The sequence below is a fragment of the Dendropsophus ebraccatus genome, chromosome 14 (genome assembly GCF_027789765.1).
Source record: "Dendropsophus ebraccatus isolate aDenEbr1 chromosome 14, aDenEbr1.pat, whole genome shotgun sequence".
Lineage (NCBI taxonomy): Eukaryota > Metazoa > Chordata > Amphibia > Anura > Hylidae > Dendropsophus > Dendropsophus ebraccatus.
This window is the reverse complement of record NC_091467.1, coordinates 25,441,435-25,457,155: the sequence shown is the minus strand read 5'-3', so window position 1 is coordinate 25,457,155 and position 15,721 is coordinate 25,441,435.

The window sequence follows — 15,721 nt, the reverse complement described above, 5'->3', positions numbered from 1 at the left end:
CCATCAAGTGGCAAGTGTTTGGATTCAAACAAACCCAAATGTTCAGCAAGTTTGTTCATCATGGCAAGAAGGCAGACGTATTTTTAGAATCCCTTTAAATATTGCAAATATTGATTACTGCTTTTACTTTCGATCACATTAGTGCAGAGACTAATGAAACTCATAAAGAGCACCACTTTGAGAAGGTTCCCCGCATCCTGAATATTATTCCTGAGATCCATTTTTCTCTATTAAAATATACGGAATGGCTTTTCGAAAAGACCACTAACGGGACTGAAGCAGGAAGAAATGCTGCCAGTAACCATGTATGAGAGGAAGAACCATAGTAAGGGCTAGGAATGGGAGAGGAGCCATGTTGAGCATCATTAATGAGAGGTGAAGCCATGCTGGTGAAGAATGAATAGGAGGGAAGCCATGCTGGGGACCAGGAATTAGACGGAAGCCATGCTGGGGACCAGGAATTAGACGGAAGCCATGCTGGGGACCAGGAATTAGACGGAAGCCATGCTGGGGACCAGGAATTAGACGGAAGCCATGCTGGGGACCAGGAATTAGACGGAAGCCATGCTGGGGACCAGGAATTAGACAGAAGCCATGCTGGGGACGAGGAATTAGACGGAAGCCATTTGGTGTTAGTGTGCAGTCACTGGGTATACTTTAGGTTGGGTTGGAGAGTTGTATTAGTTTATTTAAGGTTATCCTGAAACTATGTAATTATCAAGAAAATATCTCTATGAGCATTTTGTTAGTCTAGGTTACGGTGGGGGTCTATGGTATGTATCAAAATCAATTGGACCTATTTGGGAATCTTTGACTTTTTAACATTCTGGGGACCAGGAATTAGATGGAGGCCATGCTGGGACTAGGAATAGACAGAAACCATGCTCGGGACCAGGAATTAGACGGAAACCATGCTGGGGACCAGGAATTAGACGGAAACCATGCTGGGGACCAAAAATTAGACGGAAACCATGCTGGGGACCAGGAATTAGACGGAAACCATGCTGGGGACTAGGAATTAGACGGAAACCATGCTGGGGACCAGGAATTAGACGGAAACCATGCTGGGGACCAGGAATAGACGGAAACCATGCTGGGGACCAGGAATTAGACATAAACCATGCTGGGGACCAGGAATAGACGGAAACCATGCTGGGGACCAGGAATAGACGGAAGCCTCGATAGTTGTATTTCCCTTGACATAAAAAAATTGTACCATACGGGGGCCAGTAATGCGAAACATGTTAAAATACTTGTTTTTGGACTCTTTCATCATTACTTTTGTCTTTTGTGTGTGTGTGTGTGTGTGTGTGTGTGCTATCAGTCTTGCTGACTCCATTTAACACTTTAGGCTATGTGCGGCTGGAAATGTGCGGCTGAAACTACGGCCGTGGGAAAAAATAGACATGCGGCTGAAAACATACGTTCATTTACTTGGAAATCTAAAACTAAAAATAACAAATAAAATCTTAAGAAAGTGATGCAAACACCTCTGGATGCATCTGGGAAAGCAGGGAACACAGTTTACATGAATCGCTATTACCGGGGTTTGCGATCCTCTGCAGTATGCCGATGCCGATGCCTCTCATGGTTAATATATTGAATTAATAAAACACATTTTCGTTGTAATAAAGTCCCTTTCATTGTTCAATAATTAAATTTAAACGAATCCATCATTTTGCAATTAAATATACTGTTAAAATAAATAGTAGAAGCAAGTAGAGGACAGCATCTGTTAAAATAAATATATATATAAATAAATGTATATTTATATATATATTTATTTTTTGACAGTATATTTAATTGCACAATGATGGATTCGTTTAAATTAAATTATTGAACAACAAAACTGATTTTATTTCAACGAAAATGTGTTTTATTAATTAAATATTAATTAGTACAGGAAGCTCCATAAGCCGTTAATTCATATTGCCGGCAATAGAGCATTCTGTACTAATCATCACTTTACTTTAATGAAAACATCAAATGTTTCTTCTAATTATGTTATCACAATAGCATTATTAGAAGAAACATTTGGAATTATATGTGCGCTCAGCTGATTGGCTGATCGGCTGAGCGCACGTATAATTAGCGGGTCCGCAGCACAGTGACTTCATTGTGCTGCGGACCAGCGAAGAGGACACATCGGGGTGAGTATAGAGCTCTCCCCACCCCCTCCCCTGCACTGCACCCCTCCCAGCAAGGAAGGGGGGTCAGTTAACCCCTTCCTTGCTGTGATGGGTGCAGTCTGACATCAGTCTGGCCCCCAAGGGGTTAAGGGGGATGCAATACATCCTCCCTTAACCCCTTGGGGGCCAGACTGTAAGCAGCGATCTGTAAAGATGCTGCATACTGTAAGGAGCACAACACCGCTCACAATGATGGGTGTTGTGCTCCTGTTTGTGTGTTTTTTGTGTGTTTCTCCCTTTTTGTTTTTCAGATATCGGTATCCTGGGGATTCCGTGGACTACGTCGATGACCAGCGGTTGTTTGTTGTTTTTTTTAATAAAATGGTCAATGAGGGGTGTGGGGGTGTTTTTATTTGAATAAAAAAAAAATTTAACTTGTGTCTTGTCTTTATTTCTTTACTTTATAGACTTAGTAGTGGAAGCCGTCTAATAGACGGAATCCATTACTAAGTCGGGGCCTAGTGTTAGCCGGTATAAAATGGCTAACACTAACCCCCCATTATTACCCCAGTACCCAATGCCACCAGGGGTACTGGGAAGAGCTGGGTGCCAGTGGTCCTGGAGCATCAAAATTGGCGCTCCTGGACCGGGCGGCAGCAGGCTGGTAAGATTTAGGCTGGGGAGGGCCTAAACCAATGGCTCTTCCCACCCTGGTGTTACCAGGCTGCTGTCGTTTGGTTTTTAACCCGGCTGGTTATAAAAATAGGGGGGACCCTATGCAGGGTTTTTTTTAAATAAATAAATAATTTAAAAAAACCGCATAGGGTATTGACACAAAACACCACCAGCCCACATACAATATCACCGAAAAATAGCTGTGCCTAATAAAAAAGGAAAAGTGGAACATAGAAAGACACAGGCAGTAAACACTTTTCAGTCAGGGATAAGTGCATATAACCGGCATGCAAGCACCAATGTTTCCAATTCTATGCAGTGACCATACAGCAGGCACATACCCAGACTAGAGCTTTCCCTACTTGAACTTTGAGTATGTTCGGGTTCTTCCACACCCGAACTCTTGGAATTTGATTACTGGTAGCTGAAAAAGTTGGATACAGCCCTAAGGAGTCCTGGAAAACATACGATTTATGAACCTTATTATTTTCTTTACACATTCATCAGTTGTCGGACGCATATTGCTATTACACATAGCGATGATTTTAGGTCAGGACCAAAAGACACGATCAGCCAATGGCTGATTGTTGTCTGTATTAGGCTACGTTCACACAGAGCAAAAGGGGCGGATTACACGAGGAAATATTTCCGCCTGAAATCAACTGACGCTGAATTCCGAGCAGAATATAAGCAGAATGCAAGCAGAATCCCTGCGTATTCTGCTAGGAAAGTGTTCAGCTCGTAATCAGCTCTTGACAAATTCAGCGCGGAATACTCGCGGAATCCGCGCTGAATCCGCATGCATTCAGCGCTGAAATTCAGCGAGTATTTGGCGAGTAAACTAGACTATACCAGAATATATACTACAATCCTCCCCCCCCCCTTTTTTCCCCATTTCCACGCTGATTCAGCGCGTAATTTCCGCTTCTATTACGCTTGTATTCTGCGCTGAATACGCGCGTATTCCGTGCTGAAACAGAAAATTAGAGCCCCATTGGTTTGTATAGGCTTCCGCTAGCGGAAGAATGAACATGTTCATTCTTCTGGCGGAAAGCGGATTAGTTCAGTGCGGAAATTCAGAACTGCAGAGCAGAATTTCCATTCAACACAATGGAAATTAGCTCTGCACCTATTTTAACGGCTGAAATTTCAGCGTTGATTCAGCGCAGAAATTCAGCTGCTTTTGCTCTGTGTGAACGAGCCCTTACACAGAGCGATATTCTGCCGAATCGGCCTGATTTAGCAGGTTATCGCTCGGTGTAATAGGGCTCTTAAAGGCCATTTCTGCTCCACTGGGAAAGAAGGATATACAAATGAGCATAGGTGGCTTTCTCCACAAGTCAGTGGTTTACTCCAACTGGGATTTTTAGAGCACGGACTAGGAATATATGCCAACCCAGAAATATCAGGGTTATTGCCCCTTGTCAGTACAGAGCAGGGTGCTGGCTATTGAGAGGCCTGTCATTGTGGGTATTCAGGGCCGGCTCCAGGTTTCAGCTGGCCCTCGGGGGACAGATCCTCAGTGGGCCCCTCAATATGCATCCATCATCCACACACTATGCACAATCACTTGAGACAGCACTAACATATACAAAACACACATTATTGACACACATACTGACTGACTGACTCTAACAGTGACAGACTGACACTGACTGACTGACACTGACACACTCAGACACATACACACAGCACTTACAGTTCAGTCTTTTCCCTCTTACTCTCTGTCCAGGTGCCCTCCACACTGTAAGGTTCAGGACCTTTGGGTCCTGTGATCAGGTCCTTCACCTATTTCTCTCTCTGTGCAGGTCCTGCTCCGTCTCCTATGTCTTCTGATGTTCAGCCCCCTCACCCTGCACTACAGTGAGCAGGCTGAACATTGGAACACAGGGCCCTTTTTCCTCTCTGGGCCCCTAGAGGCGCTGTGGGCACCGGCACTTGACCAGGTAAGCCCTGTGCTGATGCCGGCCCTGTAGGTGTTTTTTTCTTTTGGAGAGATGTTTGGCTTGACATATATACCTAGTCAATATTCTAACACTCCTAGTTAGAGTGAAACATTGACTTGAAGGGAAAGCCACCTTCCCAAGGTTGTGGGAGAGTTATTTTGCATATCCTTTCTTCATTAAAGTCATACACTTTCTTCTGCATCTGGTCCAGGCTGCATCTTCTCTCTGCAAGTATGAAGCCCAGACATCATTGTCTCATCATATTGTCTGCAGATCCTTCTCTAAATAAAGACAATGAACAATATGGTGCCAAACACTGCCAAGTTTTCCTATGGGACACCATAATGTCTTTGTGCCATTTTTGGCCCAGATCTGTGGCATACAACTGTTTTAAATGTGTGCATTCTCTGCATTCTCACTATGAAATGTATATAGCCGATGGCTTTTTGATTTGCTGCCTACAAGACGTCAGGAAATAGGTTTATGGGGTAGGTAATGAGATGACATCACCACCAGTGTAGGGACGCTGACTTCACTGGCCAGAAGATCCTCAGCCAATCCACTTGTCATAGTTTTGGGGAAAGGTGGGTATAAGTTTTATTATTTTCTGGGTTAAGGGGGGGGGGGGGGTGGTATTCTAATAAGGAGAACAGAGGTGAGTAATTGTATTTTGCATAAGGAGTTTTACTGTTTGGGGATAGAACAGGGGTATTTCCGAGGTCCTGGTACAGTGATATTATTTGATGACTATATAGATGTGAGTATATTTTGGTAGGGGCAGAGAAAATGCCTTGGGGCTTGTACTCTGATTTTTTAAGACCTTACACTAGGGGTCTCAAAATTATGGCCCGTGGGCTGCATGCAGCCCCCTGAGGCCATTTTACCGGCCCCCGCCGCACTTCTGGAGGGGGCACTTCTTTCATTGTTGGCCAGTGAGAGCAGCAAACCGATACCACTCAGGCACCGACAGCAGAACCTCTAATTCTCCCACAGGCCAAGTCAAGTGACAGTTATGTTGCTTATGCACGTTCCGCTGCGTGCCGCCAGTTGCCTTGACAAGCAACTGGCGGCACGCTGCCTCCTCCAAGCAGAACAGATAGCACCCGGGGTGGTGAGTATTCCTGCGGGGGGTGGGATGGGGGTGGGCTGAGAGGGTGAAGGGGGCTGTTTGAGGGTGGCATGGGGAAGTGAGGGGGTGAAGGCATTTTGCAAAGGGATTTGATTATAGTTTTTTTTTTTATAGTCTGTCCCTCCAACGGTCTGAGTCACAGTGAACTGGCCCCCTGTGTAAAAAATTTGAGGACCCTTGCCCTACATGTTGCAGCTGTGATTATTTGTTGAAGGGGTATTCCCAGCTGACAAAGTTATCCCATATTCACTAGCTGATCTAGAGTCCGACTTGTGGGGTTCTCTTCTTTTGGATTTACCTTAATTTGTACTGAACCATAACAGACAAAAAAACTGCATAATGACTAACCTTGCCATGTATGTGCTTGACTTCTTGTAGACACCTAATCCACTGATAAAGATTTATTAGTCACACGTGAGCTTTGATGTTCTACCTTGAGACAACAAATTCATTCTGGAGAATTTTGTAGTAACCTGAAGAGAAAACTTTTAGAATATCACATTTTTCCTTATTGTCCTAGTGTCAAGCTAACGCATTCCAAACCTAGCAGAAAAATACTTCTTTACTCATCACTTCCCGAAAAAGCGAAAAAACCATTCCTGCCCACGCACATTAACAAACATAATCTTGTAGTAATGCGTGTCCAGACACTGGACGTAAACTCTGTACACCATCAGGCTATGTTCACACACTGTACAAACAATGGCTGTTCCATCGTGAAAGTCAATTGTTTAACACTACCTACGACCGTAATTAATGGTCACGATCATTTTTTCCGGCCAAAGGTAGCATTAAACAACATCTGTTCATGGCGGAATGGCGTTGTTTATACGTAGTGGGAACATAGCCTTAAACCAGAAGGGTATTTGTCAGGGTGGGGAAGTAGGGACAAGACGAGACAGTGGGCCCTGAGCCTGAACCCACCCACTGTCCCTACCTAAAACAGCCCAATAGACAACCACAAAGACGTCCCCTATACTGTGTAACACAGAACAAGACAGACAAACACAATAAAGGGAAGTCAACAAGCCAAGTCAGAACAAAATGGGCAACGCAGTACAAAATTGGAGATCAAAGGGATAGTCAAAGGTCAGGCGGGAGGTTAGGTAACAAGTCAAGCAAGCAGAGGAATTAGGAATGGGGATCTCAGGAGTAGACAGGGGTCCAGGTCCCCATTGGACCTGCGCTCTGATTTTCAAGGTTCAAAACAGGCAGAGTACATCAATGAAAAGACACTGCTGGGCTGCAGCGATCAAGGCTAGCAGTGAGCAGTGTAACTCATGCATTGCCAGGAGGCAAGCGGGTGCTTCACACAAAAGTAAAAAAAAGACCCAGTTTACACCAGGCTTATTGCACATTCCTGACAGTACCCCCCCCCCCCCCCTCAGTACCCCTATTTAACGGACCTGGCCTTGAAGGACTTCGTACGTGGTATTGACGAATAAGACGTGAGGCATGCAAATCTTTGCCAGACACCCACGTACGTTCCTCCGGGCCAAAGCCTTTCCAGTGGAACAGGTATTGTATGGAACCCTGTACCCAACGAAAATTTAAAATCTTTTCCACCTCGTACTCCAGCTCACCCTAGAGACCAGCGGAGTAGAGGGAGTCGATGGAGATACCGGAGGAACATACTTTTTCAGGAGTGCTTTATGGAATACATTATGGATCCGGAGTGAGGCAGGCAGCTTTAATCTAAAAGTAACAGGATTTATAATTTCTACAATGGTATATGGACCATTGTATCCAGCCCTCCCCAATAGTCTCATATAGTAGCCAGCCCTCCCCAATAGTCTCTTTTATATTAGCCAGCCCTCCACTGTAGTCTCATATAGTAGCTAGCTCTCCCCAATAGTCTCTCATATAGTAGGCATCCCTCCCCTACAGTCTCATATAGTAGCCATGCCTCCCCCCAAAGTCTCTTATATAGTAGCCAGCCCTTCCTAGTAGTCTCAAATAGTAGCCAGCCCTCCTCATAGTCTCCTATATAGTAGCCAAGGCGGGCCAGATGTCATTCAAATTCTGAATTGCCTGGGGGGCCAAAAATAATGGCAGCACGGGCCAGAATTTGACATGACTGGTTTAGAGAATATGGCATCAGCTGAAGGGTTAACTGACACGACGGCATGAATAGATGAATACCTCGGGTTAAAACCATAATTGCAGAAAAACGGTGAAATCTTAAGTGAGCACTATTCATGATTGTTTAATGCAAATTCTGCCAGGGATATAAAGTACCTCCATTTTTCTTGGGCATCAGCCACAAAACATCTCAAAAACTGTTCAAGAGATTGGTTAATCTTCTTCATCTTCCCGTTCGTCTGCGGGTGAAAGGCAGACAAAAAGGACAAGGAGATACCTAATCGACCACAGAACTCTCCCCAGAACTTAGCAACAAATTGAACACCTCGATCAGATACAATATTTTTAGGAATACCATGCAAGCTCAAAGTGTGGATAATGAACAATGTAGCTAAGGTACAAGCTTTTGGAAGTTTACACAAAGGGATAAGATGACACATTTTGGAGAATCTATCAACCACAACCCAAATGACTGTTTTCCCCTTGGACAAGAGAAAGTCCATTAAGATGTGTGTCCACGGTCTCGTAGGCACTGGCACTGAGGATGTAATAGACCCTCAGGTGGCCCAAGAGGGACCTTGGACCTAGCACAGCTCTCACACGCGTCAACAAAGGACTTGACATCTCAGGCCCAGGAAGGCCACCAGTAGTGGCGAGAGAGTAAGTACCACCCCTGGGTGACAAGCTAACATGGAACTGTGAATCTCCTCCAAGACTTGGAGGTGAAGATTTGAGGGTACAAATAACACTGATTCCGGAGTGTTCTGAGAGGCAAAACAGTTGGCAGGCAATTCTGGCAGGGCGGGGAGGTAGGGACAAGATGAGACAGTGAGCCCTGAGCCATAACCCACCCACGCCGTTCTATCCCTGGGTCAGATTAAACAGAATGTACCTGACGGTACATTCTCAATAACTTCCCATCAATTTCAATTGAAGCAAAGAAATGGATGTGTACACATGATCATAGTATCTTATTTCCTGAGGTTACAGAATCTAGATGCCCCTATAGGTCAACTCTTTCAAAGTAGCTTTGGGAGCTACTTCTCGTAGATGACATACTGTACTAGGGAGTGCTAAAGAGTCCCCATTCTATCGTCTTCAGTACTGTCAGTCCTGGGATACGGGCCAAACCACCCATTACTACATCAATAAAATATAATCAACATTATTTTCCCGTACTTAACCTGGATTTACAATACAGTCCTTTAATGATAGTTTCCTTTGAATCACCACAATTATATTTATGGCAGTGAAGTTTTAGTTTATTATTTATGGACATTGTACTGTATGGGCGAATATCTTATCTGAATAGATTTGGCTCCGCGACAGCTTTGTAATTTCCTATGAAAGTGTACAGATATAACTAGGGGCAATAACCATTGTCTGGAAGTTCATAAATCCTAGCAAACATCTAAAACCATATAGCAAGTACCCCGTTTCTCCAAAAACAAGCCCTACCCCATAAACAAGCCCTACTCCAAAAATAAGCCCTAGTTACAGTCAACGCCTCCAGCCCTAGTTTATGTCACATGATGTCATTAACATCATGAAGACGGAGACTACGCATACTGTAGCTTCCAACCATCCTGGACAAGTGCAGCGCTACCTCCTGCCATGGGAAGGCGAAAGTACTCAGTTTGGGGTCAAATCTTCATACCTGCAAAAAGACATGAATGCCCCATATGGACATCGTCCCTCGCTCGGGACCTCTCAAAAGCCGGAATGAAGAGCTATTCTTTAAAGGGGTTATCCAGTGCAACAAAAACATGGCCACTTTTGCCCCACTCTTGACTCCAGATTGGGTGGGATTTGAAACTCAATTCCTTTAAAGTAAATGGAGCTTAACTGTAAACCACACCTGACCTGGAGACAAGAGTGGTGCAAAAGTGGCCATGTTTTTGTAGCACTGGATAACCCCTTTAAGGCCCTGTCAACACAGCCTGACTCTAAAGCAAGGTCTGTGATTGCGGCCCACAAATGTGTCGTCCCCAATCACAGACTAAGCACTTAAAAAAGGGATAAAGTCTACGGAGCGTGGAATGCAATACAGACCACATAGGTCTGACATTTTGCGGCACAGTTTAGTAGCCACACACAGATCTGTATTTAAATCCAATGAGAGGACAACCCCATAGAAATCAATGGGTTCTTTTAGTCTGTTAATCAGGATCCTGATTTACAAACACAAAAAAAACTGATATGTAGATGAGGGCCTTATGGTGTTTTTACACAGAGAGATTGATCTGACAGATTTTTGAAGCCAAAGCCAGGAATGGATTTGAAAAGAGAAGAAATCTGAGTCTTTCCTTTATGACCTGTTCTCTGTCTCTTCCTGGCTTTGGCTTCAATAATCTGTCAGATAAATTTGTCTGTGTAAACACACCCGGGGGCTAGGTTCACACTATGTAACTGTGCGGCTGTATTTTTTATGCGGCTGTAAATGTGCGGATGAAACTACGGCCGTGGGAAAAAATAGACATGCGGCTCAAAACATACGGTCATTTACTTGGAAATCTGGTTCAACTAAAAATAACAAATAAAATCTTAAGAAAGTGATGCAAACACCTCTGGATGCATCTGGGAAAGCAGGGAAACAGTTTACATGAATTGCTATTACCGGGGTTTGCGATCCTCTGCAGTAATGCCGATGCCTCTCATGGTTAATCTATTAAATTAATAAAACACATTTTCGTTGTAATAAAGTCCCTTTCGTTGTTCAATAATTTAATTTAAACGAATCCATCATTTAGCAATTAAATATACTGTCAAAAAATAAATATATATATAAATATACATTTATTCATATATCTATTTATTTTAACAGTATATTTAATTGCTAAATGATGGATTCGTTAGAATTAAATTATTGACCAACGAAAGGGACTTTATTACAAAGAAAATGTGTTTTATTAATTTAATATATTAACTATTAGAGGCATCGGCATTCGGCATCATTGCCGGCTATTTTTGAAGTACTCCGTACGGACCGCCTGTCAATCCTCGGCCGCATGTCCAGCCGCAAACAATGGTCTTGTTCATTTTTTACGGGTCCGTTTACGATCGGGCCGTAGATTCATACATAGTGTGCACTGTGCAGCCGTATATCCTATACTTTCCAGCGTACGCATGAACCACCAAAAATACCGCTGCACAATTACAGCCGCAAATACAGCCGCACAGTTACATAGTCTGAACCTGGCCTAAGAGTGGCTTCCTTTCTCAAAGTCCATTTTTATTTTCTGATCCTATTTTTTTTTGTAATTTTTAGTACATTATGATTTTAGCAGCCGTACTGTATAAGCTTGTTTTAACAGCATTTTGTGACATGCTTTATAGCAAACTTCATCCAATTTTTTTTGTATGAGACACATTTGTAAGCGTGCTCGATAACCTCTGTGACCTCTACAAAGGTCATTGCACAGGGAGTTTAGAAGACTCTAACTTGCTGTTATGTTCTCATAGGACCAGGGACACGGGTTGAAGGTAATTTTCTTTCCTTTATCCTAGGCGGTGCTTTCAGTAAGCCTTTGGGACTCTGTTCCAATTACCCCACTGAGAGCTGTGATATGACCATGGGGTTAACCTTTTCTTTTGTCAATTTTTGTATTTTGAGTAATTTTCTCCCTGGATATTTTCAAGACAGAGCCCTTTGATGCACAAAAGTCCAGGTCAAATTAAAGGGGTAGTGCGGCGGTAAACAATTATTCACAGAATAACACACATTACAAAGTTATACAACTTTGTAATGTATGTTATGTCTGTGAATCGCCCCCTTCCGGTGTCCCACCACCCCCACCCGTGTACCCGGAAGTGTGGTGCGCTATACATACCTGATCCGTGTCGCGCATGTCCGCCATCTAGTGCCAAGACGTAATCTTCGGACGGACGGAAGGACAGCCGAACCACTCCGACCGTCCATAGTGCCGGCCGCCTTCTGCAGCGTCATCAGCTGCTCGGCCGCGATTGGCTGAGCATAACTGTGCTCAGCCAATCGCGGCTGAGCACAGTTCTGACGCGGCAGAGGGGGGACGGCGGCAGCGATTCGGCCGGCCTCCTGAAGATGACGTCTTGGCACTAGATGGCGGACATGCGCGACACGGATCAGGGATGTATAATGCACCACACTTCCGGGTACACGTGCGGGGGTGGTGGCACACGGGAAGGGGGTGATTCACAGACATAACATACATTACAAAGTTGTATAATTTTGTAATGTGTGTTATTCTTTGAATAATTGTTTACCGCCGCACTTCTACTTTTTATTAATATGATATTGGTGTAATAGAAAAATTTTGATTGCTCCTTATTATTTTTTTTGTGATATATATTTTAATAAAATCAGCAATCCCCCCCCTTTACGCCATTCACTGTGCGGGAACAATAATGTAATATCTTGATAAATCGGACAATTCCGCATACTATGATATGTAATATGTTTATTTATTTAAATTTTTATAATGGGCAAGGGGGTCTTTTAAACTTTTATTGGGAGGGGGTTTATAAGGGTTTTTTTAATACTTTTGAAAACTTTTTTATTACACTTTTTTATATGCAATTATTAGATTGCATATACTGATCTATGCTATGCCATAGCATAGCATAGATCAGTGTTATCGGCGATCTATGCATAGAGCCTGCCTAAGTGCAGACTCTACACATAGATCGCGGATCCGACAGGACGGAGTTAAGGAGCCTGTCGGCACATGCGATCAGGGTCTCGATCACTGAGTGACAGATGCTTGATCTGTTACTGAGCACCTTAAACGCAGCGATCGCTGTAGATGGCGGCGTTTAAGGGGTTAATGAGACTCAGCTGCAGGATCACAGCTGACTCTCATTACCTGCGGCCCGGACAAAGATGTGAGCGGGATCGCTCTCTTTACAGCGCTCCCGCTCACATCAATAACCGCGTCAGTGTAGGAACGTATATATACATTCCTACTGCACGGGGTATGTGCAGTAGGAACGTATATATACATATTACTGACACGAAGGGGTTAATGAATATGCAAGTTAGGTACTTTGGTGTACTTAAGCATGTGCACCAAACCACCTAATTTGCATATTAAATAAAGTCAAGAACTATCGAAAACGTTGCTGAGGATGAGGGTAAGAAAACTACCTTCATCCTTAGTGTCCCTGGCAAAAGCTTTTCACATGTCATAGAGACGTGTCAAATGTTTGGGTAAAATATAGTAACGTTTGAAGCCATCCATCTGTATGGTGCCCAGGGCTGGACCTGCAGCGATCTGCACCCTATCACAAAGTAGTCTTCCGTTTATCTCCTTGACAACAAAAATTTAAAAAAAGTTTAAAAATTTTAAATTCAAAGGTTTATTAAACAAGTGTGATAAAAGTTGACTATCAAGGTTTCAAGATGGAAAAATTTTCCTGTACTTACTTTATGTTTCTGAAAACATGATCTTACCTATTGTAAAGTCACGTACCATACTAGTTATATAGGCCCTGACGTGACTTGTCAGAATTCTAGAATAATAGACAAAGGTGAAACGGTTATTCTGCAGTTTGACTGAACAATTGAAAGCGATAACCTTATAACTTCTCATAATAACTACCTTAAAGGCAGCCGATCATTTTACAGACTTCTGATATATGATAGGGGCAAATAGTTTTGATTGGTGGGGGCCTGGGTTGCTTAGATTCTCATTGATCTCTAACATTTGGGGTCAAAGGTTCTCTGCTAAGCATTGGGCACCTTTGTTTCTTAGTGGTGTATGGATATACAGAAAGGACATAAGACTTCCTATGAACCACACGCTCAGATTTCCCATGAGAACTGATCAGAAATTAAAGGGCACGGAGTTAAAGAGAACCAATTACGCTAAAATTGGCCATAAAGCTAAGGAAACGTGCTGATACATCACCCAGCATGCTTCCCAAACATAGCCCTGTAGCTTGCGTCCCCTGTACATATAGACCGCAAAGTTAAGGCCCTATTCCACGGAACAATTATCGTTCAGAAACTCGCTCCAACGACCGCTCGTTAACGATCACTAAACGATTTTTTTTTTTGCGAACGAAAACACATAACGTGAACGATATATGTAGTGTAACGATTATTTTGCGGTCGTTACATGGTCGTTAAAAACATTTGCCGGGGTGATCATGACCATACGACACACCTACTTTTTTCAACCTTTTTACAAACGACTGAAAGATTTCAGTCGCCGAAGTCTTTACTATGCTGCGCATGCGCAGTGCAACTGGAGAAGATGCTGCTGTACTGCGCCTGCGCGGCTTCAGCATCTCAAAGTCCATTTCAATCATATGAGGCTTGGAGTCCCTCAGGGACGGCTCTCTGGACTGAATGATGTGGACAATGCGGCCGAGCTTCTTGCTGGGCAGCTTGTTGATGGGTCGACATTGCACGTCTGCGACGCCAACGTCTTTACTATGCTGCACATGCGCAGTACATCGGGAGAAGCCACTGCTGTACTAAGCCGCGCAGGCTACAGGGGACGCAGGCTACAGGGGTATGTTTGGGAAGCGTGCTGGGTGATGTACCAGCACGTTTCCTTAGCTTTATGGCCAATTTTAGCGTGATTGGCTCCCTTTAAGTAGAATTTATAGTTATTGACTCTTCTTCTGGGGCTATAGACAAACATAAGTTCTTTGGCTGATTTTTGAGCTTAATTTTATAGCTTAAGGCCAAGCGCACACCATGTATTAATTCAATAAATAACGTCCGTTGTTGCAGTTTACAACACTGGCCTTTATTTATTGAAATATCAAATTACATTGTTTCCTATGGCATCCTGGCTGGAGTGTATACACTCTGTATACACTCTGGCTGGGATTCAATGCAGCCACACAGAAAACTGACATGTCAATTTTGTGTGGCTGCTATTCATTGAAATTGACTGTGCAGACAATGTAAAGTGCGACTGCGGACGTACTTCACATTGTCTCTATGGTTAATTGGAATACTGGCACACCCGAATGTGCCGTATTACAATTCAAAAGCATCTGAACGTGGCCTAAAAATGTCCCAAAGTACTGTGTGAACATAGTCTTAGGGTCCTATTAGACTAATCAATTTTTCACTTTCTCCAAATAGCGATAAACGATTTAAAACAACCACTGTTGTGAATGACCTGAAATCATTCACCATAATACATGGAACAATAGTCGTTAGTTTTGCAATTATGATCGTTCATACACGCCAGCATTCGTACAATTGTAATAACGAATGATGTGTACATGTGCAAAAAGATTTGCGAACGAATAACAATGATTTTATGGTTGGCTCAAAAGACGTGATCAACAACATACAAACAAATTTTCGTCAGTGGTTTGATCGTTGCCTGCATACACACCGAAAGATTATTGATTAAATTCGAACAATATAGCGAATATTCACATAATATTGTTTCGGTGTAATAGGACCTTTAGTGTATTACAAGTCTTTTTACAACTTTTAATTGTACTATTTAACCAGTTGGTGACACGTGGTGTACAGTTATGGAATGTGAGTGGCTGGAGATTATGAAGCAAGCTGCGTAGCTGCACTCACTTCATAGATGGTAGGTGTCAGCTAATCATTGACCAGCATTAGCAATCTCACAATGTTGGTCATTTAAAGGGATATCTAGAATTAGAAAATTAACTAAACTAAGGGGGCACAAAGGGACTTATGGAGCTTTATAACTGTATGGGGCACTATGCGAAGTTTATATAGAGATGAGGTGGGTGCTAGAAAAGTAAAATGCATGTTTAGCAGATTCTGAAGACAGAAGTCA